A 27007-nucleotide genomic window follows, 5' to 3' on the forward strand; every position below is an offset into this window, starting at 1 on the left:
TTGCTAAATCTGGCAGCCCTAAATATGATACAATTTTTATAAAAAGTATAATTGTAGATACATACTTTACTATAATTCTAGAAAAGAGTCTTGAAGAATACATAACAGAATAGTAATGGTTGTTATTTCTGGTGACTGGAGGGGAGGAGGGAAGATTTTGAATTCTCTCTTTATACTCTGTATTGCTTTAATACATTGCAGCATACATGTATTTTTTAATACTTGTTTAACAAATTTTGATTGAAGTTGTAAAGATACAGTGGATTGGAAAAAAACAGTTGATACTTACCCTCATAGAGCTTATAAGTTGGAGGGACAAGTAATCACACAAATAAATATAAAATTGAAATTGCAGTAGTCTCACAGAAGAAAGAATTATTAACGTTATGAGATTATGCAGTAGGAAAATTGACTTGGTTTGGAAAATAAGTGAAAACATTCTTGAAGTGAAGTTTGAATTTAGCTGTGAAAGAGTGTAGGCATTAACTAGGTGAAGAGACTAGATTTTCTGTGTTTTTTTCTTTCTTTTTTTTTTTTTTAAAGACTACTCTCTTTCTTTATTCAGAATATCAAATCTGGGAGGACGGCTTATATGAGCTTTAGTGTAGTCCTGTTTCAAACTATACAGGTACTCTATCATTTCAGTCCAGATCGTGCAATTTTATATTTTCCAAAATTAAAGATTATATGTATAAAAAAGTATCCATATAAAACATATGTACATATGTATCCCCATATGCATACATAGTTGAATATATACCCATATATATTATTGCTCATGTATCTTTCAAATTTGTTAATAATAAGAATATTATCTTTTAGGATTTTTTGTAAACATCTTTATTGGAGTATTATTGCTTTACAATGGTGTGTTAGTTTCTGCTTTATAACAAAGTGAATCAGCTATACATATACATATATCCTCATATCTCCTCCCTCTTGCGTCTCCCTCCCATCCTCCCTATCCCATCCCTCTAGGTGGTCACAAAGCACTGAGCTGATCTCCCTGTGCTATGCAGCTGCTTCCCACTAGCTATCTGTTCTACATTTGGTAATGTATATATGTCCATGCCACTCTCTCTCACTTCGTCCAGCTTACCCTTCCCCCTCCCCGTGTCCTCAAGTCCATTCTCTAAGTCTGCGTCTTTATTCCTGTGCTACACCTAGGTTCTTCAGAACCTTTTTTTTTTTAGACTCCGTATATATGTGTTAGCATATGGTATTTGTTTTTCTCTTTCTGACTTACTTTACTCTGTATGACAGACTCTATGTCCATCCACCTCACTACAAATAACTCAATTTCATTTCTTTTTATGGCTGAGTAATATTCCATTGTATATATGTGCCGCATCTTCTTTATCCGTTCATCTGTCGATGGACACTTAGGTTGCTTCCATGTCCTGGCTGTTGTAAACAGTGCTGCAGTGAACATTGTGGTACATGACTCTTTTTGAATTATGGTTTTCTCAGGGTATATGCCCAGTAGTGGGATTGCTGGGTCATATTGTAGTTCTATTTTTAGTTTTTTAAGGACCCTCCATACTGTTCTCCATAGTGGCTGTATCAATTTACATTCCCACCAACAGTGCAAGAGGGTTCCTTTTTCTCCAGACCCTCTCCAGCATTTATAGTTTGTAGATTTTTTGATGATGGCCATTCTGACTGGTGTGAGGTGAGATACCTCATTGCAGTTTTGATTTGCATTTCTCTATTGATTAGTGATGTTGAACATCCTTTCATGTGTTTGTTGGCAATCTGTATATCTTCTTTGGAGAAATGTCTATTTAGGTATTCTGCCCATTTTTGATTTGGGTTGTTTGTTTTTTTGATGTTGAGCTGCATGAGCTGCTTGTAAATTTTGGAGATTAATCCTTTGTCAGTTGCTTCACTTGCAAATATTTTCTCCCATTCTGAGGGTTGTCTTTTTGTCTTGTTTGTGGTTTCCTTTGCTGTGCAAAAGCTTTTAAGTTTCATTAGGTCCCATTTGTTTATTTTTGTTTTTATTTCCATTTCTCTAGGAGGTGGATCAAAAAGGATCTTGCTGTGATTTACGTCATAGAGTGTTCTGCCTATGTTTTCCTCTAAGAGTTTTATAGTGTCTGGCCTTACATTTAGGTCTTTAATCCATTTTGAGTTTATCTTTGTGTATGGTGTTAGGGAGTGTTCTAATGTCATTCTTTTATATGTAGCTGTCCAGTTTTCCCAGTACCACTTTTTGAAGAGGCTGTCTTTCCTCCATTGTATATTCTTGCCTCCTTTATGAAAAATAAGGTGACCATATTCTGGGCTTTCTATCCTGTTCCATTGATCTGTCTTTCTGTTTTGTGCCAGTAGCATACTGTCTTGATTACTGTAGCTTTGTAGTATAGTTAGAAGTCTGGGAGCCTGATTCCTCCAACTCTGTTTTTCTTTGTCAAGATTGCTTTGGCTATTTGGGATCTTTTGTGTTTCCATGCAAATTGTGAAATATTTTGCTCTGGTTCTATGGAAGATCACTTTTCTGAAAGTGATTGAACATATTTCCAAATAAGTCCTGGATTCCATATCCTTGAGGAAGGCTCCTTAATAATTTGTGGCAGTTAAAACAATTATGAAAAACAAGAAAAGATCTTTGAAATGTACACTGTGTTATCATATAATATTATCTTTGATTTTATGTGACTGTTTTTTTCATTCTATTGAAAAAAACTTTTATAGCATATAGGTCTGTCACTTATAATTGATTAAATATGATTATATTGATTTCCAAAATTATCAGATTCATGATTAAGAAAATAACCTGCTATATTACCCCTGTTTGTATGAGAAAATGAGATTTAAGTCATTTCAACTTAGTTTTATTTTCTAATGAACGTGCCATAACAATGAAGAATTTTTGTTTAGAGGACTAGATATAGCAACACATTGCTTTCTGAGACTTTGATAGTGTTAGGAAACATTTGGTTAAGCTGAAAAATGAGTTTCAATTTTTACTATTAATAATTGAGAACTTACAACTTTGGGGTAAAATCATTATTGTGAGCTTGTTACTCCAGGCCCTCTTTTCATTTTATATTTCAAAGTCTGTGCTTTCTAAACAATAGAGAAGAAATATCCCAGGATACAAAGAAATGAAACTTAAACTAAAATTGGGTATTTCGTCAGATTCCATAGAGTGGTTTTAATTTTCATAGACGTTTTTAGTGTGTTCACATGCTAGGAATTTGAATATCTTTAAATATTTATTTCAAACTGCATAAAAATTTGCATGCGTCCAGAAAGCATGTCAAAATTGGATTTTTAAATTAAAATTGCCTATTATAGTCTACGTTATCTTTAGAGTTTTCTTATACGGGACAAATCACAAATCTGTTTATTTGTGGAGATGTCTTTTTAGTTGCCTCTGTCCAGAATCAAAACTTTTTAATGTATTAATATCAAGAACGTTGAATTCAGGCAATATCAGTGGTCTTTTGAGACATGCATCCAGTTCTGATTGAGTAGTATCCAAAGTGGACTTTTAGGCTAGGCAGAGGGAAAAGAACAGAACAAAGAAAGGAAAAAATGACCAATCATGGGAGAAGCGAAGTTGAGAGTGAACAGTGGAGAATGCTACCCAGTTCTTCTAGAGTAGAGCCTCTGAAAGAGAGCAAGGAGTTTTATCAGAATTTCCTCTCCATTGCTGTTATTCGTTGGAGAGTGTAATTTCCTTCAGGTAGTTGGGGTGGAGAAAAGGTTAAGAGCTGCTCGACTACTTTAGCTCTAATTGGTGTCTCTGCTTCCAAGCTTGCTCTTCTGTATTCTTTACATCACACCGATTGATTTTTTTCCCCTTTAATATAGATAAATTTATGTTATTCCCCACCCTCTTTTTTTTTTTGCCTGCGTTGGGTCTTTGTTGCTGCGCAGGCTTTCTCTAGTTGTGGCAAGCAGTGGCCACCCTTCTTTGTGGTGCACGGCTTCTCATTTCGATGGCTTCTCTTGCTGCGGAGCACGGGCTCTAGGCGCGTGGGCTTCAGTAGTTTCAGCATGTGGGCAGGCTCAGTAGTTGTGGCTCGTGAGCTCTAGAGTGCAGGCTCAGTAGTTGTGGCGCACGGGCTCAGCTGCTCCGTGACATGTGGGATCTTCCTGGACCAGGGATTGAACCTGTGTTCCCTGCATTGGTAAGCAGACTCTTAACCACTGCGCCACCAGGGAAGTCCCTCCCCACCCCCTTTTATCACATTGAGAACAGAAAATTCCAACTGCTTATTCTAACTTAAAAATCCCCTACCTACCTCTCTGACCTAATCTGTCTCTGTTCCTTTTTCACTATGTTTTGGCTACACTGCCTTTATGTTTCTGTTTAGGGCTGTTCTAGCTGTGCCTTCTGTTTGGAATTGTGGTCTTACTGCTTTGTATTTGGCTGGCTCTGTGTCAGCTTACAGGTCAGTTTCATAGAGAGGTATTCATGACCACCCAATATTAAGGAGTCACCCATTCATTTTTTTCCCTATTACTGTATTATAATTCTCTGAATTATACTTATCACTATTTCATGTTTTCTTGTGTTCTTGCCTTTTGTTTATTTCTCTATTAACTACTGCATCTTTAGTGTCTAGAATGGTGCTTGGCATATAGTTGGTGCCTAATAAGTATTTGTTGGGTGGAGGAATGTATGAATCATTGCTCTGGGACTGGATATACTATCCATATAATATCCGTGTGTCTCGTCCAAGTAATACTGTCCATAATTTTCAGGACCTTTACTTGCTTGCAGTGTCAGTTTTATTGTAATGAAAATAGAAACCAAATAGTAACAGTGAAAAAGAATTTTCAGGTTGAAGTCTGGAAAACTGGGTTTGAATCTTAGCTCTTTCAGGTTTAATATAAATTAGGTGTAGTCACTATACTTCTGTGACTGTGTTCCTTCTCCTATAATGTAACTTCTCATAGGGTTGTTCTGAGGTTTAAATGAAACAGTATATTTAGGAGTTTTTTATGAAGCACTACACAGATTATTTTAAATTCTCCCTTATTCCCCCCTCCCCCACAAAGAAATCAAATAACTTTACCTACTTTTAATGATAAAGTAATTTTAAAATGAGCTTTAGTTTTATATTACAATTTTACTACATGTACTGTGTAAAGATATGACTTAAATAGCTTAGAGAATCTCTAATATTGCTTTTGAATATTTTATGAATTGCAAACTGGTGACTTAATAATTTCTTTGACGTTTTCCCCATTAGTTCTTCCATTCCTGTCTCTCTTCCTTTCCTTTCTGTCACAATCAGCCAATTTCCTTTTGATTGGTTCTTCATATAATTTGAAATCCGGTTCCTTTATGCTTTCTGAAATATTTATTATAGAATATGTCATTAACTAGCTAGAAACATGGATTTGTTTATTCATCTCCAGGCCTTGAGGACTATTTGGGGAAGTATAAAGCCCATTCAGCTTTTCTCTGTTAACGTTTTCTATGCAAAAACACTACCTTGATCAACTACTGAGCACCATTTGCACTTTTCTGCATTGATACTTTCACTCATATATTAAAATGCTCAGGATGTTCTCTCTTCCTCCTTCTCACCTGTCCAAACCTCTCTCTCCATAAATAATCAGTTAAAATCTACCTCTTCTCTAGTGATATTCCCAATCTGCTCTATCTGAAGCGATTGCTATTTTTTAAAAACCTTATGTCGGCTATTGTTTGTAATTAATCATATTTTACCCTTTCTGATACCTTATTTTGTTTTCTTTAGTCATTGGTAATTAACCACATTACTTTTTTACTCTCTTATTTTGTGTTTTTTAAGTGTCATTTGTTTTCCTATTGAGATTTGAAGTTCTTTGAGGTCCCTTTCCATAGGGTCTGCTGTAGCATTTTTTTTTTTTCATTTTATGTGCTTAATAAAAGTTTTTTGTTTTTGTTTTTACTCTTCATTAAACAGCCATTTATTTTATTCCCAAAGGAAATAGTTTTGTATTTTATGAGTGGCAGTATTGTGAAGTGGTTAAGTGGCAGATTTATTGTAGCCACATTGCTTAGATTCTAATCCCAGCTTTACCACTTAATAGTTGTAGGACCTTGGGAAGGTCACTCAACCCCTCTGTGCTGCAGCTTTCTAATCTGTAATGAAGAAAATAAGAATACCTTTTAGGATTGTTGTGTGGCTTAACTGAGAAAATAAATGTAAAATGCTTAACACATTGCTTGGCACATAGTTGCCACTTAGCGCACACTAGCTGTCCTCATCGATATTAGCATGATTCTTTTATGGAATAATGAAAAAGAGGCTTTGAAGTCTGATAGTCCTTTTATGACCTTGGGCAACTTTCTTTACCTCCCAAAAACGCAGTTTGGGCAGTGGGCATTATTTATTTGTTTTATGTGTGTGTGTATGTATATATATATTCACTTCATATATGTGCCCAGTGCATATATATTTATGTTATAGTAACTCTCTCTAGCAACTCCCTTTTTCTCCGTTCTGAATTGCAATTGTATTTCTGGAGCCAGGCTATTGCTTTCCTCCCTCTCTCCCACCCTTCTGCCCCTTTTCCCTCCCTCCCTCCCTTCCACCCTTCCTTTCATCCTTCCATCCTCCCTTCCATCTTTTCATCCAGCTCTGTGTTTGTCTGACTAAAAGCAACTCAAGGAAGGATGACTCTAGCAGTTGGTTTAGTGTTTTTAGAACCTGAATTGTGGGAAACCATAACATTTTTTTCTAGGAGTCCATTACATTAAGAAGATGAGTAAGTATACAGAAATGAGTGAAAGTATTAATTTGGGAAACAGATTTTGGCCGTATGAATATGGGTTTCAAAATACTGGACTGTTTTATTATCACTCGTACCAGTGTCCCACATAAGAACCCTACTGATAAAGAAATCTTGGCTTGTGCATGACAGTAGTTCATTTATTGAGTGTAAAGTACTAATTTCATCTGACAGTAGTGTAAAGGTAGTTAGTTGCTTAGAGGGTTACCTTCTTTTCATGTAAAATATTGTAACTAAATGAGAAGAATGTTAATGCAAACCAAATGTTAACTCTAGAGGATTATAAATTCAAAAATTTTTTTCTACAATGAACAGTAAAAAGCTTCTAAATTGTTGATGGTTTGCTTTTCTCTTAGACCAGAGAATGTTGCAGTCGGGCATCCACCTTGTGGGTTGCAAGAGTATCACCTTAGGCCACATCGGGACTAGCCACAGTGGTCTATCCAGCCAGTTATGAGAGGATATTAGCACCACCTTGTGGTGCTTGCTATACCGTGCCATTTACTTTTGGTGCCCTGTCATTACACGGGTCTTGATAATCAGGAAAGGATAAGTAAGGAGGACATCAGTTTGGCAGTTATCTTTCCAAAGCAAATACACGTTCTCGTCACTGGATACTTACTATCGAACCTTTAACACCCCCATAAGATTTTTAATTTGAGATCTTGCCGATTGTGGTAATAATTGATTTAAGTGCTTCAAATTCTTAGGCATATGTAACAAGATAGCTTTTAAAGTGTGTAAGAGTAATATTTAAGATTACTCTGATCTTTATTTTAGGAATAAGTATTTAAGTATGGTGTATTTGTTGAATTTTGTCTTGATTGCTGTTGTAACATATAGTATATAAACTGACTTTAAAAATATAGTTCTTTGCAAATTAAAATATATTTTTACAATTTCTTGAATAAAATTTTATAGTCATGAAATAACATTGATTTTTAAAAGCAACATTTTCATAACAGTTAGAATATTTTCTCCCAAGGATTTATTTTATACTTTTTTATTTTGAACAATTGGATCCCTGATGTTATTCTCTGTTAAATATTTTTAGGTTTTTCTAATTTGGCTGGAAAGCAAAATATATCAGTTATATTCAGTGTAATTCCTAAAAAAAAAAAACAATGCTAAGGATGATGGACAAATATAAAGGATAGGAAGCACAGTAATGTGGGTATCATAATGAAGACATTTTGTGTTTTAAACAGTAAAGGAACATATACTACATATACTGAGTCCTCCGGATAATTTTAAAATATACACTTTTTTAAAAAAATGTAAATTTCCAAAGTTGACTGTATTGCTCAACCTTGAATATTTGTAATAAAAGTAAAGAACAGTTTAAGTGTAGACTTAAATAGAAAGTATCTAGTTTAATACATGGGTTAACCACTTAGCAGTTATGCAGGAAGCAGTGTGCTCATTCCAACTGAAAAGTAGGGCTGCTAGGTTATGAATCAGTGTGCAATCAAAGTCATGCGTTAGTGTTACTTGATTACAAGGGAAAACCACTGTTTTAGTCTTTCAAAACATTATGTTGTAGACTTGAAGATATTATAACTAAGACAAGGATGACTTCTTAGTATAACTTTATATTATTTTCTTTTTTTTTGAATACCAACTTTACTTTTTCAAATAAGGAAAAAAATTTTTAAGTTACTATTTAGAATCACCTTCATTCAGAAAACAAAATGCTAAAATGTTAACATTTTAAGAATAGGAAAGGTATAATTTGAGAATAAAGATATGTATTGTTTTCTAATTATCCTTTTCTCCTGGATTTATGCCTACTTGGGAATGATCTAATGGCAAGATCAAAAGGTGGTATAAATAAGTCTATTATATAAGTTGGAAAATTGAGATAATTGTGGTACCACTGACAGAAACAAGGAAACTAACAGTGGGAGCCAATTTTGTTTGTTTAGTTCTTAGCCACTTTCAAAAGGTTTCCTTGGCTATTGTCCCTTCCTCCCAGGGACATTGGTTTTGGTTTCTATAGAGTATTCATTACTTCATCATTATCCACATCACTGTGGAAAATTATTTTCTTTTGAGGTGGATCATTATTTCCAATTCTTTTACTCTCTGTACTCTTATTTCAGGCAGTTGTTTATGCCCACAGGCTTTGGGGGAGATAGTACTGGGATTGATTTACTATCTATAGTAAACTTGAACAAGTTACCACCACTCATTGATCATCAGTTTCCTCATCCATATAATGAAGATGATAATACCTGGCATATAGTAGTATGTGCTTGGCAAGTGATGGCTATTACCTGGTATTATTATCAGAGGTGGACTTCAGGGTGATCTTACCAGAGTCTTACTGGGAAATCCATTTGACACTCACGGTGTTATAAGGAACGGATAGGCGTTCAGTGCCTCTCAGTATTGAGGCTCGGAGCCATACCTCTCATACCTTGTCTCATATCAAGGGTTGGCAAACTTTTTATAAAAGACCACATAATAAACATTTTAGACTTTGCAGACCATAGGTCTCTGTTTCAGTTACTTGATTTTGCTGTTGTAGTAGGAAAGCAGCTGGAGACAATATGTAAATGAATGTGGCTGTGTTCCAATCAAACTTTATTTATAGACACAAATATGAATTTAATATAATTTTTATATAATATTATTCTTTTGAACTTTTTCAACTTTTAAAAACTGTAAAAACCTTTCTTAGTTTATAATCTGTACAAAAGCAGGTAGGCTGATTTTGGCTTGCAGGCTGTATTTGCTGACCCTTCCTTAGAGTAGAAACACATGGGGGCAGGATAGCAGGTAGTCTCTAAAGCAGGATATCAGAGAATCATCTCCCATAAATGAGGAATATCAGTTATACTTCTGGTGCAACTGTAAAGCTCTCTGATCCTAATTAAGATAACTTTTGGTGAATAATATCATCCAGGATTGTCAGTCTTTTGCATCCTTGTGTTATTAGATAAATGAGGATTTTGCCCACCAGGTTCCTAATGTGCAGAATTATCCTACTCAGATATTAGCAGTTAGGGACAGAGTAATTCTCTGTCAGCTGTCATGAAGACATATACAAATGGACGAAAACGTGTGCTATTTGGTATGGCTCCCTTTAGGCATATATACATGTTAGTGTCCTCTAGGACCTCCTACGAAGGCTGGTTTAAGGTACACCTCACTATTTGTCTACGATTTTGACTCTACTAGATTTTCATTTCTTTAATGTACCTGTCAGAGAGCACTGCATCCCCTCCCCTGTAGGATGCTGAGTTTTTCTTCCCTTACGTCTGTCTCTTGGAAGACTACTGTTTTGTAGGATTGGTTACCTTAGCCAGATAATTCAACAAGCTTTTGGTGCTGGCAAATAACATGTCTAGTTCTATGAAATCTAAAGACAGAACTATTTTTAGTTCTTCATCTAATTTCATCCCAAAGATATGATAATGATGATGGTGATGATAATGATGATTGCAGCAACTATCACTTTTTAAATTTCTGTGTAACAGGCATTTTATAAACATTTTCTCATTCAGTCTTCATAACAGCCCTATAAATTGTGCCATGTTAGTCTCGTTTTACATTAAAGAAACATGCAGTGAAATGATACGGTCAGGGACTTACACAGTCGGCGTCAGTGCCAGATTCAGACCTATACCTTTGACTTCAAAGCCTTCTGCACCTCTGTGTTTTCATTAAACTTTGTACATGTCTAGGGCATTGCTCTTCTTATTTGTTTACTTCAGTGTCTCTACTAAATAAATATTGATAAGGACAGTGATTCTGTTTTAAATTTGTCATTGTACCTTTGGTTCCTATTATAGTAGGTGCCTAATGAATGTTGATTGAATTGATGATTGAATAACTGAGGACGGATTCAATATAATGGTGAAATAGGGGACGAATGGTCTCATGTAAATTAGGAGGTCCCTATTAGTAGTGTAGTATGAGTAAAGAGGTCATTCAATGTAAAGTGAGTCTTTCCTGAGAACCATTCAAGGGTTCTAGTGGCATTATATATGGTTATTGTCTGTTGAGGCTGTCTCTATTATCAAATCATTAGATATATAAAGTTATCACTTCAGGTGACTTTTTTTTATCATATCCTTTTTAAGTAGGTAAGTCATGGTCAGGCCTAGAATAGTGCCAGATACATAATAAGTGTCTTCTCTCTCTCTCTCTCCCTCTTGCCTCCCCATTTCTTTCTGTCTTTCACTCTCCGTATTTATGTATATACATGTACATACACATATGCATATATATGTATTCACGTATGTATATATATTTAAGATTACAAGTAATTCAGAGTTAATAGTTTGTGATTATTGAAATGGGAAATTCATTAAAACTTTATGAAAAGATCCTGTGAATAGTATCATGCACACACACGCATATGTGTGTGTGTGATTGTAAAGGCATTCTACAGGACAAGCATTTCTCCCATAACACCATACGTTAATTACTGAAAAATCTTGCATTTGGCACATACAATTAACAGAGTTTTTAGGGAAAGTTGGGTTAGAAGCAGTTAGCAGTCAAAACGTACAGAACTTTATAACCGGAGTACTAAAAAAAAAAAACAGTAACAGTTTTGGTGAAAATACTACCACAGTTAAGTCTCCTCTGGCAATGGTAATCAGGCTATCATTGTCAGGATAGCCTTAAATCTTGGGTCTCATGATTTGTTTGAGATGTAGATCTTTGAGGAAATTTATTTTTAAGAGTGACCACTTTCATCAAAATGAAAAACTGTGAATCAGTATATAGACTTATATATCAAAATTTTTTTATACTTAGGGTACATGTCTTAGCCTCTTCTTCATCTGCACTCCCATCCTCTTCAGATAGCTTAACATATCGAAGGTCTAGTGATTCATGCAGCCTCAGAATCAGTCACTGCTTGTGTGAAAGAAAAGCTCGTCGATGGGATTATCAGCCTTTTCACATCATATGTTGCAAAAACTTTCTCTTTCATTGTAAGAAAGCCGATTGCTTCAAAACGTGCTGAGAAAAGCTGCATATGAATCAGTACAACCTTTTGGTTATATATGCTGATATCATTGCCCTATTTACCAATCACAATTTAGCTAATTTGCTGTAAAGAAACATAAATTAGAGTATAACAAACTGTTTCAATATAGGCTTTTAGCTCAAAATAAATAGATACTGACTTACACTTTATTCTGATTCCAAAATAGGATAAGTCCTTTCACTGTTTTTTAAAAATCTTTATTATAATTAGTAAAAATCTAGTCACAGCCTACTGCATAGCACTAGATAATGGAAAATAATGTGAATAGACATACAGTTTAAAAAGACACAGGGGGCTTCCCTGGTGGCGCAGTGGTTAAGAATCCGCCTACCAATGCAGGGGACACAGGTTCGAGCCCTGGTCCAGGAAGATCCCACATGCCACAGAGCAACTAAGCCCGTGCGCCACAACTACTGAGCCTGTGCTCCAGAGCCCATGAGCCACAACTACCGAAGCCCGTGTGCCTAGAGCCGGTGCTCCGCAACAAGACAAGCCACCGCAATGGGAAGCCCATGCACCACAATGAAGAGTAGCCCCCGCTCACTGCAACTAGAGAAAGCCTGCGCGCAGGAACGAAGACCAATGCAGCCAAAGATAAATAAAAAAAAAAAAAGACACAGAAACTAGAAGTTCCAGTAAAATTTAAGTGTACATGGAAGAAATAATAAGACCTAAAATTTAAGGGGTATGGGGAGAATAGGATATTTACTTGAATTACATATTTTATAAAAAGCCATTAGTGGATACTTCGAAGAGAGATAACCTCTTTGAGAACTATTATAGAACAGAGGTTATAAGTTTGAGAAACCTCTTTGAGAACTATTATAGAACAGAGGTTATAAGTGTGAGACTTTGTAGTCAAACAGACCTGGTTTTGAATCTTGTCTTCTGAGCTTAATTGCTTTTATGATCTTGGACATGTTACTTCATTTTTCTAGGGCTCAATTTTAACATCTACAAAATGAGTTTAGTGTATAACCTAGTTCCTTGGGTTGTTGTTAAAATTAATGAGATAAGGCCTTAAAAGTTTTTAGAGGACTTCCCTGGTGGCACTGTGGTTAAGAATCCATCTGCCGATGCAGGGGACATGGGTTCGAGCCCTGGTCCGGGAAGATCCCACATGCCGTGGAGCAACGAAGCCTGTGCACCACAATTACTGAGCCTGTGCTCTAGAGCCCGCGAGCCACAATTACTGAGCCCATGTGCCACAACTACTGAAGCCCGCGCGCCTAGAGCCCGTGCTCCACAACAAGAGAAGCCACTGCAATGAGAAGTCTACACACCGCAACGAAGAGTAGCCCCCGCTCGCCGCAACTAGAGAAAGTCCGTGCACAGCAACGAAGACCCAACACAGCCAAAAATAAATAAAATAAATAAATTTATTAAAAAAAAAAAGTTTTTAGAGTAGTGCCTAGCACATGAAAAGTGCTATTATTTATATTTTGCAACCTGAAAGATAATAAGAACCACAACTCAGTTACCCTTTTTTGCATTTAGGTGTAATGAAGATAACAATTTAAGGTGAGATCTTTATTGTCCCAGATAACAACTCTTTGAGATGAGGAAAATACATAGTCATGCTGACTGATCTCACTGTAATTTCATGACCACTATCCTAAAAGCAGGATCTTACTGCTTCTTTGCAATCATTCTCCACCCTCCACCCGCACCCCCCCCACCCCCCAGTCTGTTTATCCTGCGCTCTCCTGTCCTTGCTTATGTTCTGCTCCAAAGTAACTACTACTACTCGTAGTCACTTTGGAGCAGAACGTTAGCATCATATGGGAGCTTGTTAGAATTGCACCATCTCAAGCTATACACTAGATCCATAGAATCACAATCTGCATTTTAATAAAATTCCCCAGGTGATTCTTTTTTTTTTTTTTAACATCTTTATCCGAGTATAATTGCTTCACAATGGTGTGTTAGTTTCTGCTTTATAACAAAGTGAATCAGCTATACATATACATATATCCCCATATCGCCTGCCTCTTGCATCTCCCTCCCTTACTCCCTATCCCGGCCCTCTAGGTGGTCACAAAGCACTGAGCTGATCTCCCTGTGCTATGTGGCTGCTTCCCACTAGCTATCTGTTTTACATTTGGTAGTGTATATATGTCCATGCCACTCTCTCACTTCATCCCAGCTTACCCTTCCCCCTCCCTGTGTCCTCAAGGCCATTCTCTACGTCTGTATCTTTATTCCTGTCCTGCCCCTAGGCTCTTCAGAACCTTTTTTTTTTTTTTTAGATTCCATATATATGGAATTCCATATATGTGATTCCATATATATGTGTTGTCATACGGTATTCGTTTTTCTCTTTCTGACTTACTTCACTCTGTATGACAGACTCTTGGTCCATCCACCTCACTACAAATAACTCAGTTTCATTTCTTTTAATGGCTGAGTAATATTCCATTGTATATTTGTGCCACATCTTCTTTATCCATTCATCTGTCGATGGACACTTAGGTTGCTTCCATGTCCTGGCTATTGTAAATAGAGGAATGGACATTGTGGTACATGACTCCTTTTGAATTATGGTTTTCTCAGGGTATATGCCCAGTAGTGGGATTGCTGGGTCGCATGGTAGTTCTATTTTTAGTTTTTTAAGGAACCTCCATACTGTTCTCCATAGTGGCTATATCAATTTACATTCCCACCAACAGTGCAAGAAGGGTCCTTTTTCTCCACACCCTCTCCAGCATATATTGTTTGTAGATTTTTTGATGATGGCCATTCTGACTGGTGTGAGGTGAGATACCTCATTGCAGTTTTGATTTGCATTTCTCTAATGATTAGTGATGTTGAGCATCCTTTCATATGTTTGTTGGCAATCTGTATATCTTCTTTGGAGAAATGTCTGTTTAGGTCTTCTGCCCATTTTCGGATTGGGTTGTTTGTTTTTTTGATATTGAGCTGCATGAGCTGCTTGTAAATTTTGGAGATTAATCCTTTGTCAGTTGCTTCATTTGCAAATATTTTCTCCTGTTCTGAGGGTTGTCTTTTCGTCTTGTTTGTGGTTTCCTTTGCTGTGCAAAAGCTTTTAAGTTTCATTAGGTCCCATTTGTTTATTTTTGTTTTTATTTCCATTTCTCTAGGAGGTGGATCAAAAAGGATCTTGCTGTGATTTATGTTATAGAGTGTTCTGCCTATGTTTTCCTCTAAGAGTTTGATAGTGTCTGGCCTTACATTTAGGTCTTTAATCCATTTTGAGTCTATTCCTGTGTATGGTGTTAGGGAGTGTTCTAATTTCATTCTTTTATGTGTAGCTGTCCAGTTTTCCCAGCACCACTTATTGAAGAGGCTGTCTTTTCTCCATTGTATATTCTTGCCTCCTTTATCAAAAATAAGGTGACCATATGTGCGTGCATTTGTATCCTGTTCAATTGATCTGTATTTCTATTTTTGTGCCAGTACCATACTGTTTTGATTACTGTAGCTTTGTAGTATAGTCTGAAGTCAGGGAGGCTGATTCTTCCAGCTCCGTTTTTCTTTCTCAAGATTGCTTTGGCTATTCGGGGTCATTTGTGTTTCTTAAGCACATTCAAGTTTGAGAAGCACTGTCCTTAAACCACTGTTTCTCATTTTATCTGCTCCTTAAACCCTCCCCCATACCTGACTCTCAGCTCCTTCAAACCCATTTTATGGATGATGACTTTGCTACCTACTTCTCTGAAAAAAAGTGAAAGTATAAGAAGAAATTCTCATACACTCACATGCACAACCATCTTAACTTATCTTTCAGTATCTACACCAGTACTCTGCCTTCCTGTTACTATAGATGAAATAGCCATGCTGTTATCTAAAGCTGGTTCACTAGATCCCATCTCTTCTCCCTATTCAAGGACATCACTGCAGTAAATCTGTACTCATTCACTTGTATCATTTACTTTTCCCTCTCTGCTGGATCCCACTTTCTCCTCACCAGCTACCACTGCATTTACTTGCCCTCTGCAGTAAAACTTCTCAAAAGAATTGTGTTATAACTACCATCTCTGTTTCTTCTCTTCCTGTTTCTGAATTCATTCCATTCAGTCTTTTGCTCCTCCCCACTCTATTAAAACTGCTCTTGTCCAAATTACTAGTAACCTAAATATTGTTATATTCAGCTGGCAGTTCACAGTCCTCATTTTCTCTAACTTGGCAGTAGTATTTAACAAAATCACTCACTCTCTTTTCCTTGAAATACTTTCTTTCATTTGCTTCTTCTCTTGGTTTCTCTTCTTTTTCTCTGAGTGTTTCTTATTCTTATTGTCTGGTTCCTCTTCATTTCCCATTGGAAATATGTGACCTATTTCATCTGGCTTCTTCCACTTAGCATATTTTCAAGGTTCATCCACATTGCAGCATATGTCAGTTCTTTTTTCCTTTTTTTGTGGTCAAATAATATTCCATTGTATGTATATGCTACTATTTGTTTATCGATTCATCCTTTATAGACATTTGAATTGTTTCCCCCTTTTGGCAATTATGAATAGTGCTGCTGTGAACATGTGTACATATGAATATATGATTACATATATTGGTTTGAGTACCTGCTTTCAATTCTTTTGTGAATATACCTAGGAGTTGAATTGTCTATGTTTAACTTATTGAGGAACCTCCAAACTGTTGCCACTGCAGCTGAACCATTTTGTATTTCCACTAGCAGTGTACTAAATGGTTCCTATTTTTCCACATCCTTGTCAATATTTGTTATTTGCAATTTTTTTTAGTATTGCCTTCCTAGTGGGTTAATGTTGTTGAACAGCTTTTAATCTATTATTGACTATTTGTATATCCATTCCTCTTTCTTCTTTCTGTTGAATTCTTGAGAAGACCCTTTGAAGATCTATGGAATTCTCTCTCTGTGCAGCTCTCTCTCCTCTTTGCTACTCTTTCCTGAGAACTCCAGCCACTCTGATCTCTGTGTATTCTCAGCTATGTCTCCTCTACTTGGAGAGAGTGCCGAGCTTTGCTTGGTTCCTCTCTCTGCACCATATCCTGGAAGTTCTCTCAAGGCAGTAAGCTGGGGCAATTTGCCGGGCTCACCTTATTTGTTTTTTGTATGTCAGGGTCCACAGTCCTTTGTTGCCTGATTTCCTGTGTCTTGCATACCTTTTTTTCATATATTTTCTCCCAGTATTTTGGTTGTTTCACATGAGAGGGTAAATCTGGTCCTGTTACTTGGCCTGGTGCAGAACCCTTTCATCTTTAAAATAACCTCAGAAAATAAGGCTCAGAGTATGCCAAATTCAGATGAACTCTGCTGAGAGTCCTGTGAAGAATTCATTACATCTTTCCATGTACCCTCACTGTCTTGGATGTCAAACATTTGTGCTTTGGCACTCTACTGGCTGGACTTGACACACTTCTGTGGGGGTGCAGTGTATAATCAATTGGTTTCCTTTGTCAGGGGGTGTAGACATTGATTATTATCCACCTGGGAGTGGAGAACTTTCTAAATGAAATCTGAATCTTTTCTATGACTACTGGCAAGAACTGAAAAATTCCCAATAATGAAAATCACATGTTTTAAAAGAAATAGACCAAGGAATACTTACTTTGTTTTAGTGATGTTGCATTTTCTCTTTATTTGTAATGGAAATATCTTTTATTTCCAGGAATATTAAGAGACTTTGTGACACAGACCTTTTTTGTTGTTGTTGTTAAATTAAGGAGCTTTCAGTATTAGGAAAGATTTTTAAATTTTCACAACATCTGTTCAAAAACACAACATTTCTGTAAGAACATGTCCTTGTTCTTAGTAAATGCACACTGACATATTTAGAAATAAATGGGCACCATGTATCCAGTATACTCTCAAATGGATCAGTAAAGGATTTTATACATGTACACACGGATACACACATATGCAGATGTGTGTTGGTATGTGTAAAGCAATTGGGTCCAGATTTAGACAATTGGGGGATTTGGTTGGAAGGTATTTTGGTGCTCCTTGTACTATTCTTGTAGCATTGAAATTTGGAATTATATTAAAGTAATCAAATTCTTTAAAAATTACAATATTATGATCAGTTACTGTACTAACTCCTAGGTGTGAAATGTGACATTTCTTTTGTTTTTGCCTTTTCAGCATTCATTTCCTCCTTATCTGATAGTAGTTACAAGCTATATAGTTCAAGTGGGATTGATTTCACAGTGTAGTTCCAGGACTGAACATGTGACCCATGCCTAGAAATCCAGTTTCGTTCCTTTTTTGAAGTGATTGTTTCAGGGATGATCATATGAACCAAGCCATTGCAGGGAGATTTATTTCCAAGACTTCTGTTGAAATTATTGGGAAAGAGAAACTACCTTTGTGTTTCCAAGTGAGTAGGTTATAATCTGGAGCCTAACTGTAGTCACTTGCCATTATTTATAAGTTTACCTGAGAACAGTGAAACCAATTTAGAGGAAAGAGAACCAACAAACTTCAGTAAGACTGTTGTTACATATATAAAATCAAATTTTTTTTTTTTTTTTTAAAGCTTGATTTGATTAGCACTTGGTGCTTTGGATCATTCCCTTGGAAATACTGAAGAAAGAGAGAGAGGATGTAGCTTGATTTTTTTTGTATTCTGACTCTGTCCTTTAACCATTCTTTAATTTCCTTTTCAAATTTCTCTTTTCTTTAGGTCCATAACCATCTGTCCATAAACATTTCATTTCCTTGATGAACATAGTCTTGAGGTTTTTTTTTTTTTTCTTTGACTATTACGGTTTTAGCTGTATTTATTTACACTGATAATATTTATATATAATATATTTTTATATAATAACTATAATATTTATATATATGCATGAATTTCATTGTTTATTATGTTGTATCATATTTAAATTTGTGTCTATTTTTATTTTACTTTATGGTTGTAATTTGATAACTATAACTCCTTCCTTCCACATAGTTCATTTACACTTCTACTCCCAGGAATAATGTTTCCACAAAAAATGTTGGCCTATATATTATGACTACTAATAAATATGTTTACCTTGGTGTCCCCTATACACCCCAAATTCCCCATTTCCCAAATTGCTGTCTTCACCTTTCTCTTCAAACCCATTTCTTATTTTAGTCCATTTCATCAATAATTATATCACTGTATCTTCTGACTTGAGCCATTCTTTCCTATATCTTACATCTAATTTAGTTATGAAATGTTATTTCTACCCCTCAAATAAAATATTTCTGACTTTTACTTCTCAGGCTGTGCCCTTGTGGTTTATGTCCTGAATGCCTGATTAATTGTAAAAGTATCAAATATTACCTATTTTGCTTCTAACCCCTCAGTCCATAGTCCATGCTCTGTTCATTTTGATCTTTCTGAAATGCACATTTGAGATATCATTTTCTCCAGCCTGAAAATCTTCAGTGGTATTTAACACCCTCAGAATAAAATACTACTTCTTGGAATGGGCATTCATGGTCTAGTCATATGCTCATATTCATATTTTCAGCTCTAGCCTTTTAAGATTACTTGTATGTTCCTAAAGATACTGTCCTCTCCTTTATCCATGTTTTTGCACAAGCTGGTCTTTGTTCCTGGAATGTCCTTTCCTGCTTCTTGTCAAGTTGGCAGAATCCTACTCCTTTAGAATCCAGTCAGAAATCATTTATCATTGTACCTTGAATACCTAGCACAATATCTTATATGTATTAGATCTATAAATGATAGCTAAAGAATGGAAGAAAGGGAGGGAGAGAGTATGAATGAGGTAAAATGAAATAGACATAGGTTTAAATAGGTAATTTAAGATCAATTTAAGACACTTGGTTTCAGTCACATGCATATTCTTTGGGCAGGGAAGTATAGAACACCTCGATTGATAATCCCACTAAACTATATATGATTTCAGGAGAGGGGGTGTGATAATTCCCCAAAGGGAACTTGAGTGCTTTTACCAGAAGAAACAAAAGAAGATTTTGGGGGGTTCCTCAGAAAGCAAAGCCTAAGAGAAAGGCTTATGTACTACTATTACTAGCGATTATAGTTGAAGGATTAAGGTTATGAGTCAGCAAAGGAGGGAGAACAAAATGGGGATGTATAATCTAGTTATACACCACTGTTTCCCAGGACAGTTCTTTCTGGGAGAGATTTTTTTTCCCACGTGCTCACAGACTCCATTGGTCAAGGTTCTGTTCCTCAGGACATGAACTTTGCCGCTCCTCCAGCTTCTGCATGTAGTTACGGGTGCTGAGTGAGGAACTGTGCTGCTCCACATCTCAGGAGTCATCTGCGAGCCCTGGATCCAGAGGCAAGAGACATGTTGGATAGGCACAGGTCTAGGCTCTGTCACTTTGCCCTGTATGGAGTGGTTTAGGAAGCCAGGTAGTGCTGGTCACCACTGCAACTGCTGGAATGATTTAGGCTCAAGGGGGGAATTAGGGGTATCTGAGACGGGGGGAAGGAATGCTAGAGAGTAAAAAACAATAACAACACAGGAAAATGTTCATCATAAAACGTTAAAGAAAAAATGTATGTGATGCCAATTATATCTTTAAGAACTATATTTGTTTCCGGATACCAGCTTCATGTGGCTACAGTGTAGACATAGATGTTGAAACAGCTGGGGTTTAAGTCCTCAAATATTAGGAGTCTAATCTACAACCAAATGTTAATATTGATTAACAGCATTTTCTTCCTAGTTTTTGTGGACCATAACATATCTCCACATAGCCTGTATAATTTATATAATCAGTTTAAAGTCTTAATACAACATACATGAAATAGTGTCACATTGGAATATTGGAAAACAGGCTGGAGAGAGATCTGTTTGTTATCAGTAATCAAAGTGTGTCTTATATTGAGTAATATTTGGAGTATTCTTTGATTTGAAAATATTTTAAAATAATTACTTCTGGATGAAATGAAGCAACACTTAATAATAAGTGCTTGAAAGATTAAAGGTAAATGTAAAACTTTATTCATATATTCATCCATTAAATTTAGTGTTTTCTATGTGCCAAACCCTGTGCTTGGCATCAGTCATATATGAACAGTGAAGATAGTCCCTGATCTCATGAGCTTATATTGTCTCTGAGGAGGTAAATAATGCGTAAACAGAAAATTATATAATCATAAATATTAAACAAAGATACTTGATGAAAACTTAATAGAGTGGTCAGAGCCAGGCTTCTGTGAAGGATTAGAGAGGTGACTGAAGAAATAGCAAAGAATTTGGCGTGTTCAAGGGTAGATGGAATATAGTCACCATTGAAGAGTGTCAGAGATGAGATTTCAGAGAGAGGTGAGTCAGATCTTGCATGACTTTGTAGGCTATGATGAGAAGTTTACATTTAATGCAAAGGAGATTGGGAAGACAGTGTTTAAGCAGAGGAATAACAGAGTCACCTAAACACATGAAATCTTTAGATGTTTACATATATTGTTTTAAGTTTTTATTATAAAAGTAATTATATCTTTAGTAAATAGAATTTGGAAAGTTAGAAAATCTAGAAAGCAGAAAAAAAAATTAACCCATCAACCAATCACAAACCACTGAAATTTCTTTTACATATGTTCTTCTGGTTTTTCCCTTGCTATTTATTTACCTTGCATTAGACTATATTTAAAATTTCTGTTTATGTCCTAAGAATTTTCTCATTATTACATAGCCTTCATAACCATCATTTTAATGATCGTGTACTGGCTTGTCACTTGAATACATCAGTTTGCATAACCAGTCCTCATTTTTGGAGATTTAGATCATTTTGAATATTTGCTATTATAAATAACTGTATGTGAAATTGTTAATATTAAACAATTCCTATATTTGTTTAGCATAGATTTCTGGAAATGAAATTAATTAGTTAAAAGGTATTGACTTTTTATTACCAAATTCATATGCGAAATTGTTATAGTAAACTCCTACCAGCAATGTGTTAACAGGGGTCAGCAAATTTTTTCTTAAGGGGCCTTATACTATACATATTTTAGGCTTGTGGGCCATATAATCTCTCTAGCAGCTGCTCAGTTTTGCTGTTTTAGTACAAAAGCGGCCATAGACAACATGTAAACAAATGGGCATGGCTGTGTTCCAAACTACTTTATATTTATTAAAATAATTTTACTAAAATATCTCATAGTCTATAGACTGAAGCCTGTGTTACACTATCAGTTTTACCATATCCTTGCTAGTATTTTGATTTAAACTTTGAAAATTGTATGTCTAGGAGTTTTGGAATTAAATTTGACAAACTTATTTAAAATAGTTTTAAATCACGTCACTCAAAGCTTCAATGGTTTTTTTAAAGTAATGAGGTAGTATGAAATTAATATACTTTATAATTGTGGTTGGTTTTAATAGCTATAGCTATTGCTTGTGTTCTGTATTTTATATACTTGCTCCACATTAATCTTTGATGTTACAGAAGATTCTAATCCAATTTGAACTCCAGGAATATTAATGACTTCTTAATTCTTTTAACGGTTGGCAACCATGAATTTGAATTAATACTGGAATCCTATGCAGAATCCAGAAGTCTTTGAATTTTAAAGCTTCTAATTTTGTCAACTAATCTTCACACCCACGTAAGCTTTGTAACCTTGAGAACTCTATATAAGGCTAAAGTTACCTGCTCTTCAAATTTATGTGTATCTTGTAGTGTTTTATGTCTGAGTTACAGAGGAAAGATATCAAAACTGGAACCATAGCAAGGTAGAATAAAACATTGGCATATTTCAGAGACCTGCTGTTATTTATGGTGGTCTATATGGTATAAATAGAATAAGATTCCAGATAACCATCAAGTGCTCTAGTAAGTATTTTTGGAAAATAGTGAGTAGGGTAAATTAAACATGCAAATTTATTTTTTTGCCTCAGCCATTGGTTTTTTTCCCCCAAAGGCAACTCAAGTTGGGGGAAAAATCATTTTAGTTTCAGGTTACTTTGTGAAAAACATAAATATTGGGGATTTGTTTATTTTGATACATGCGGATAAGCAATTTTCTAAAAAAAATTTTTGTATATGTTTGAAACATGGTGATCCTAGGGTTCTTGTGTGAAGTAAGTCAGAAAGAGAAAAACAAATACCGTATGCTAACACATATATATGGAATCTAAGAAAAAAAGGTCATGAAGAACGTAGGGGTAAGATGGGAATAAGGACACAGACCTGCTAGAGAATGGACTTGAGGACATGGGGAGGGGGAAGGGTAAGCTATGACAAAGTGAGAGAGTGGCATGGACATATATACACTACCAAACGTAAAATAGATAGCTAGTGGGAAGCAGCCGCATAGCACAGGGAGATCAGCTCAGTGCTTTGTGACCACCTAGAGGGGTGGGATGGGGAGGATGGGAGGGAGGGAGATGCAAGAGGGAAGAGATATGGGAACATATGTATATGTATAACTGATTCACTTTGTTGTAAAGCAGAAACTAACACACCATTGTAAAGCAATTATACTCCAATAAAGATGTTAAAAAAATAAATAAATAAATAAAAAATAAAAAGCAGCCTTACTTTCGGAAAAAGTGAAAGAAATAAGTTGGCTGGAGAAGGATGACTGATGGCCTGGAGGGCAGTGTCCTGGGATTAAAAGAATGCTAGAAATCTATCCTATGATTTATGCCATGAGATTTTAAATGAAATGAGGAGTAATGATATTAAGTATCAGAAAATACATGCTTGTCGGGTTTTGGTTAAAAAAGCATTGCTTTTAATTTCCAAGTTAAGATTTATCATTATTAATAAAAAATTTAGTAATTCAAAGATTTCATAATTAAGTCAAAATGTATATTCTGTCTCCTAGTTAGTTTGTTGAATATTATCATAATTTTGAAAGAGTCCTTTCTAACCACTGCTGGTACATGGAATTTAAAAACTATAGACCCCATTTAGTGTGGATGACTTTGAAGATTCTTCTTTCAGTTGATTTTAAGAATCATTATAATAAAAAACATTTATTAAGTTTCCTGCTATTATCTATAAAAAGAGATACATGCATTTGATCCTCAATTCTGTATGCTTAAAATTTAAGTCAGATGTAACTTCATAGAGTCAGCAAGATTAAAATGCTAAATCAGTACATTATTAATTATTTAGAATTAAGCATGATCAGAGATGATCAGTATTGGCTTTAAAATACTTAAACCAAACTAAATACTGCTTTATTCCAAGTTGTACATTAATTCATTTTTTATGCATCATTAATTCAAAAGGTAATTCTATCATATTGTTTGCAGTATATTTGCAGTGCTCATAGCCTTAGGTTGTTTAATATATGCTAATATAATTAAGATGTATGTTGGAGTTTTGGGCCTATATATAAAAGAGATGCAGAAATATTTGAAATGAATCAAACTGTCATATTAGTAATAGAAAAGATTTTACTGAGGTATGTGAGTCAATGATAATAAATTTTGTAGTTATGTGTTGATTTATAATCTATATTTTGATTATATTTTCCAGTAAAACAAAATAAACAAAATTTATTTATTTATTATTGAAGTATAGTTGACTTACAATGTTGTGTTAATTACTGCTGTACAGCCAAAGTGATTCAGTTGTACATATATATACATTTTTAATATATTCTTTTCCATTGTAGTTTATCATAGGATACTGAATATAGTCTCTGTGCTATACAGTGGGACCTTGTTGTTTATCCATTCTATGTATAAAAGCTTACATCTGCTCACCCCAACCTCCCACTCCATTCCTCTCCCAATCCCCCTTGGCAACCACCAGTCTGTTCTCTATGTCCATGATTCTGTTTCTGTTTCATATATAGGTTCATTTGTGTCATATTTTAGGTTCCACATATGTGATATCATATGGTATTTGTCTTTCTCTTTCTGACTTACTTTACTTCGTATGATCATCTCTAGTTGTATCCATGTTGCTGCAAATGGCATTATTTAGTTCTTTTATATGGTTGGCAGTATTCCGTTGTGTATATATACCACACCTTCTTTATCCATTCATCTGTTGATGGATGTTTAGGTTGCTTCCGTGTCTTGGCTATTGTAAATAGTGCTGCTGTGAACATAGGGGTGCATGTATCTTTTTGAATTATAGTTTTGTTCTGATAAATGCCCAGGAGTGGGATTGCTGGATCATATAGTAATTCTACAAAATCCAGTTTAAAGTGAAGAATTGCTTTTAAAAATTATTTTCTAGTTATAGGATACCATATTTGTTTACATTGATTTGGTGCAGTATACGGGGATGGGGATTCTGAATAATGAAAATCCTGAGTAAAGAACAATGACACACTGAAGATAAATAAAAGAGAGACTTTTATGAGGTCTGGTAATTTTCTAAATGGTTTTTACTTGTGGTGAATCAAGTTTTTGCTTTTGTTTCTTACATGAACCAAATTTTTCACTGAAATTCAAAATTTTGATCAGGAAAAATGTGGATGTAGTTTCATGGTTTTAGAATATAAGTAATATAGTAATATATTATCTTTATATCATGAAGTGATATGTTTGTTCTACCCTGGTTTATATACAGCTTGGTTCATATACTTGCAGATCTTTTTTTTATGTAGTATATCACTGGTATATTCACCTACATACACCTAGAAATATCACTATTTTATCTTTAAGTATATATTATATATAAGCATGTTTTATGCTTACACTGTTAACTATTATTATGTTATATACTATTCTGCACTTATTTTTGTGTCATTACATACTCTCTACTTCATCGTCTAATAGCTGAGTGGTGTAACATTAAATGATTATAATTTGACTGTAGACATTGTTTTTTTTTTTTACATATTTTCATTACTGTAAATAATACTACAAGTGAACATCTTTGTGCATATATTTTAAGAGCATCTACAAGTATTAATGTAGGATTCTAAGAACTAAAATTGCTGGATCAGTGAATTGTACGTTTAAAATTTTAATAGGTGATTCCAAAATAGCCTTCAAAAAGACTGTACTAGTTTCCATTTCTTTCAGCAGAGCATGAGAGTGCTTTATTCGTCACAGCTTTATCAGTAATAGACTTTAATTCATTTAAGCTTCTGTTAATCTATCGTTGAAAAATTATCTTATTGTTTTATCATTAATTTCTTTAGCTGTTAGTAATGTTGAGCATTAGTGAAGGCCAGTTGTATTTATTTTGTGAGTTGTCTGTTTATATTCTTTGCCCATTTTCCTGTTTGGTTGTTTTTTTTACATCTGTATTGGAGTATAATTCTTTACAATGTTATGTTAGTTTCTGCTGTATAACAAAGTGAATCAGCTATACGCATATATATATCCCCATATTCCCTCCCTCTTGAGCCTCCGTCCCACCCTCCCTATCCCACCCCTCTAGGTGGTCACAAAGCACTGAGCTGATCTCCCTGTGCTATGCAGCAGCTTCCCACTAGCTATCTATTTTACATTTGGTAGTGTATATATGTCAGTGCTACTCTCTTACCTTGTCCCAACTTCCCTCCCCCCCCACCCCCGCCCTTGTCCTGTTTGGTTTTATATCTTTTTTGCTTAGTAATTTTTAGGTCTTCCTATGTCATGAATATTGTCTTTGTTATGTTTTTTCCTAATATTTTGTTCTAGTCTGATTTTTGCCTTTACTTTTGTCTCTGGTATCTCTTATCTTTTAGAAATCCTAAGCTTTTTCCTCTCAAAGCTGTTTGTAAATACCTTTATTGTTTTAGGGTTTTATGCCATAAATATAAAGTCAGAGGTAAAAAGTTTGAAACACCACAAAGTATTAATTACTGACACTTACGGTTTGAGGTTACCATTAAATCTCATTTGTGAATTCTGTTCCAATTGAGAAATAAGACATAAGAGTGAGAAGGAAACCAGTTATTAACTTAATACCTGATAAAACTGTTTAAGTAACTATTTGATCTGGGGAGAAAAAAGAAGAACACCAGTAAGAAATATAAAATAGCAAGCAGAGTCTTTTTGAAATCCAGTTTGTCTTCCTTCTGTGGACCTCAACTGGACTGGAGAAAAACATGCAACCAGGATGAGTTCACTCACTTTGAAATTCATGACCAGGGAACACAGATGGGTCTCTCTGAATGTGTCACTATTTCACACATTCTGCAATTTCCTAAAGCACTCATAACCTCTTCTGCCATCCTTATTCTTAACTTATGACATTCTTATATACTGAGAAAATGGAATTGAGTCAGTGGCTAAAATGAGCTCTATAATACTCAGTATTGCAGCTGGCCAGAGAATGGAAAGGGCAGTGGTGGTAAGAAGTGTTAATGGCGGAAGCTAATTTGAATGAAAGGATGTGCAGAATTTGGATAGATGGAAATAAAAAAGTACATGTGTACACAAATGTGTTCAATG

At 35.2% G+C, this 27007-nt stretch overlaps 1 protein-coding gene and 1 long non-coding RNA gene across 16 annotated transcripts in view; one reads left to right on the forward strand and one right to left on the reverse strand.

The window, feature by feature from the left end:
• The window catches only part of VPS13B (vacuolar protein sorting 13 homolog B), a 763196-nt gene that overhangs the window by 273287 nt on the left and 462902 nt on the right, over positions 1-27007 (forward strand). The window lies entirely within an intron of this gene.
• On the reverse strand, positions 1817-26105 carry LOC309646446. The gene is made up of 2 exons (XR_014255366.1): positions 12555-26105; positions 1817-12509 (listed from the first exon to the last, which is right to left on the reverse strand). It is a non-coding gene; the product is annotated as an uncharacterized lncRNA (long non-coding RNA).

Source organism: Balaenoptera physalus (genome assembly GCF_965194825.1).
Source record: "Balaenoptera physalus genome assembly, chromosome: 17".
In the NCBI taxonomy this organism is placed as follows: Eukaryota; Metazoa; Chordata; class Mammalia; order Artiodactyla; family Balaenopteridae; genus Balaenoptera; species Balaenoptera physalus.